The sequence below is a fragment of the Triticum urartu genome, chromosome 7 (assembly GCF_003073215.2).
Source record: "Triticum urartu cultivar G1812 chromosome 7, Tu2.1, whole genome shotgun sequence".
NCBI classification, from domain to species: Eukaryota; Viridiplantae; Streptophyta; class Magnoliopsida; order Poales; family Poaceae; genus Triticum; species Triticum urartu.
The window spans coordinates 306,207,277-306,211,117 of NC_053028.1; the positions used below are offsets into that span (position 1 = coordinate 306,207,277).

At 40.7% G+C, this 3,841-nt stretch overlaps 1 long non-coding RNA gene across 1 annotated transcript; it reads right to left on the reverse strand.

Annotated features, from left to right (window-relative positions):
• Positions 1-954: 954 nt before the first annotated feature.
• Positions 955-2,679, reverse strand: LOC125521291. The gene is made up of 2 exons (XR_007289145.1): positions 2,268-2,679; positions 955-2,181 (listed from the first exon to the last, which is right to left on the reverse strand). It is a non-coding gene; the product is annotated as an uncharacterized LOC125521291 (long non-coding RNA).
• Between the last annotated feature and the right edge of the window lie 1,162 nt (positions 2,680-3,841).

Below are 3,841 nucleotides of genomic sequence, written 5' to 3' on the forward strand. Positions count from 1 at the left end.
AATATTTTCAAATGAAATTCAAATATTTTCAACATCCCTTTTCAGTAAATAAATGCAAGAAGTCATGTTATCTTCTCTCTAGGGTTTCGTGGTGAAAAGAAGTTGAATTCACGGAGATTAAAATGCAAAAAGGTGAAAGTTTGGGAATGTCCTTTTATTCCCTCTCATTTAACTTTCAAAAAGGTTTCGAATTTCACTCAATCAATCACACAACAATCAAACAAACAATCAACCTATCTATTTATTATAGCATTCGAAATTTTGGGATGTTACATTGAATCTTTACCCTTTGAAGTATTGTCATGTCAGATTGAATATTCAGAGATGAGAACACATGATATATGTCTTGCGGTATGAATACTTGAGGTGACAACTGGGGTATCTTATTGGTTCACTTGATATATGTTATGGCATTCAACTTGCGGATTCCCGCGGTGATATTGGGGTAATCTATGCATAGGGGTTGATGCACGTTTTTCTCCGACGGAAACTTCAGGGTCTCTTCATAGTTCTTTGTGTGGATTGAGTATTATGAATATGAATATGCTTTGGTGTTATTCTAGTATGAACTCTAGGATAGATCGCATGGAAACAATATCTTTGTGTTATTTTAGTAAGAACTCTTGAATAGATCGATTGGAAAGAATAACTTTGAGGTGGCTTCGTACCCTACAAAGTTTGCTCAGTTTCAGCAGCCGAGCAATGTCGGGTAGCCCATTCTCATCGCTGGAAACTATGGACATGAGAATATCTCCATGTTCATTTTCTCTATGGATGTAGTAACTAACCATCATTAGGTTACACGACAACCATGATTAGATGAAGTATGATATCCCCTTACGTGAAAGACAAAACCTTTATAAGTTGGAGTCTGGCTTGGACCTTATTTTCTTATTTATAATCTATTACTGTAACTTTTATAATGTAAAGCCTCTCTGTTTTGTCGTCCAAAAATTGGGAAGCAAGAAACAGAATTATCTCTGTACTGAAAAGAACTACAAAATCTAAAAGGATTTACCTATTAGCGCTTGAAGTCGTCCAGGTAGATGACTATCAAGCATAATGCAGTATTCAGCAACCATCATTTCAAGGCGATTTACATACAATTGCATGTTCTACACGTTCGGAAGTAGTACCACTGTGCATGGAGCTCCGTGATGCAGCTGATATGGATTCATACTTGGAAAGAACACAAGGACAAAGTATACAGGGGATATTGCTTGACACCAGCTCATGTGCTTCACCAGCTAAGGGAAGACCTTGGGATTGGGCATGTCGTGCACTGTTCCAGAATCTTCATGATGCTAATGCTAGAATGGCTAATAGAACCTGATTGAGAAATCACCGTTTTCCTTCCTAGTCCTCTAGTGATGTTTGGTGGGGCAACCCATTGTTGCTGTAGGTACATTAGGTAAAGCATGTACTCCTTTTTCTTCCATTATTATTCAGCTGCAGATGCAACTCATCTAATGGGTAAGATGTATTTTTTTTCTTTGCCATACCAAAAAAGGATGTAGTTACTTACCATCCTACCATCATTCAGTTACACAACAATCCTGATTAGGAGAAGTACGATATCCCCTTCTGTGAAAGACAAAATATTTAGAAGTAGTAGTCCCACTTGGACCATATTTTCTTGTTAAAAATCTATTAGTTCTTAAAATGTAAAACTGCTTTATTTTTCACATCCAAGTATTGGGAAGCACCAAACAATATTATGTTTGTACTGAAGAAAGAAGAACAAAACCTAAAAGGATTAAGCTATTGGTGCTTAAAGGTCGTCCAGGTAGATGACTATAATCGTAACATTCAGCAACCATCATTCCAAGGCGATTTACTTCATACAATTCATCTACTACATGTGTGTTGCGTTTCCACATCAATATCACCTTTATTTGTAACTGGCATATTTATAGGACAGGTTCTGTAATACATAAAAACTCTAGGTCTAATACTACATTTTAAATTGTGAAGCAAAATTCAAGATTATCAGGCCCAATGGAATCTCATATGTCAATGAGTTACATCTAGTTGAACTGAACACACTTGCACACGGTTACAATATAATGACAACATGATAAAGAGCCGCAATTTTCCTTTCATATAAAGGAAAGGGGAATATATTACTGTCACAGTAAGATTGGATAGGATCAAAGTATAATTTCCGTTGAAAAGCTCACTCTGATAAAAAAAAAGTGTATCAAATTGGGGAATTTTTAGGCAGTCAAATTTTTCTATGAAGTGGTACAGTAGAAAGAAGAAATTACCTAGGCAGAATCAAGCCGGCAGTTCGAAGAACATCACCTCGCCTCACAATAGGGTGGCGGCGATGTTCACCATTGGAACCAGGCGGATGGGTCCGTCGGCAGATAGAGTGTGCCTAGAAGGAGTGGCTGGTGGCGAAGCCAGCGGGGTTGGGGAAACCAATGTCGAGGTGGAAGCAGCGGGGAGGAGTCCCGGCGGCGCCATGGTAGCAAGGTCGGGGAGCCGCCAATGGTCGCGACGTCGAGTGCCGCCGGCGGTAGAAGGCCGCGGGTCCCCGGTAGTGGATGGGCGCGGGTGTGTTGGCACTTGGTGTAGGGGTAGGCGCGGCGGCAGGGTAGGAGGCGGCGGCGGCCGGCTGTGAGGGGCGGGGCGGGGCTGGATGTCCAGATGAGATCGAGAGGAAGGCTGGGTTTGTTTTTCTATTCTATCACTCGTACCGCTTCAGTTAATATGAGGACTGCGGGCTGAATTACTAAATAGTACAGGGACCTTTGTGTAAAAAGGACGCGACGGTGAAAACGCGCTACCATCATTTTATTAGTACCACCTCATTTATATTACGATTTTTTCTATACGAATCCTAAAAACATATTACAACTCGGCGAAAGCGTATTGTGACGGTGAACCCACGGAGTCAATCCGTGCTTTATTATAAAAAAAATAAACTAGCAAAAAGGCCCGTGCGTTGTAACGGGGTTCAAATCAAGCTACTGAGATCATATAATGTATAGCCCACCTTGTTTATTCAAATCAAATAAAACTGACCACTGGTTGCATTTAACAATTATTCATGCTAATATAATACATTTAGCTGATGGCTTACATGAGGCAAGCTTTAGAGACAACCATTTATTCCAAAAATCTTAGTTTAAATTTAGCATTTGAAACTTTCATTATTCGTCGCATAAATACAAATCAAAATCGCAACAATAACTAACTACAAATTATTTAGGTGTATGAAAATCAATCATTAAATCAGCAAAATAATGTGCTTACATTCACAAAAGTCAAGAACATATGCTTCACAAATTAAATGCATGTAAAAGAAAATTACTGGCCTCATCACCAATTCACGGCCGTCTTTTGACATGACCAAATTCTCGGGAAGGCTGGTTAGAATCGGTGACAACAAGGTAGATAGATATTTTCTTAATCCGAGATGACTCGGGTTGAATCTTGCCGATATGAGTTCACACAACACCTTTGAATTTTTGGTCCTTTGTTGGCGACTTCGACCACATACCTCCCGCACAATATGGCGTTTGCACACCGCCGCCCAGTCCTACATGAAGTTGTCTGCTTGTGTGCTTCCGTGGCGCCTGGGTGCGGTACATTTTTGTGTGTGTTTTTCTAGGGGAATTGTTTTGCGTGCTATAGGAAAAAAACATAGTACCAGGCCCAACACACCCTCGCCCAAGACCTTTTTTCTTAACCTAGTCCACACACCCTCATCCTCTCGATTCCGCGTCCTCTGACGCGCCGCCACTCGCCAGCAGCAGGGACGCCGGTCTTATAACACCCTCGATGCGACTATATCTCCCACGTGTCGAGGCACGACTTAGAGGCATAATCGCAT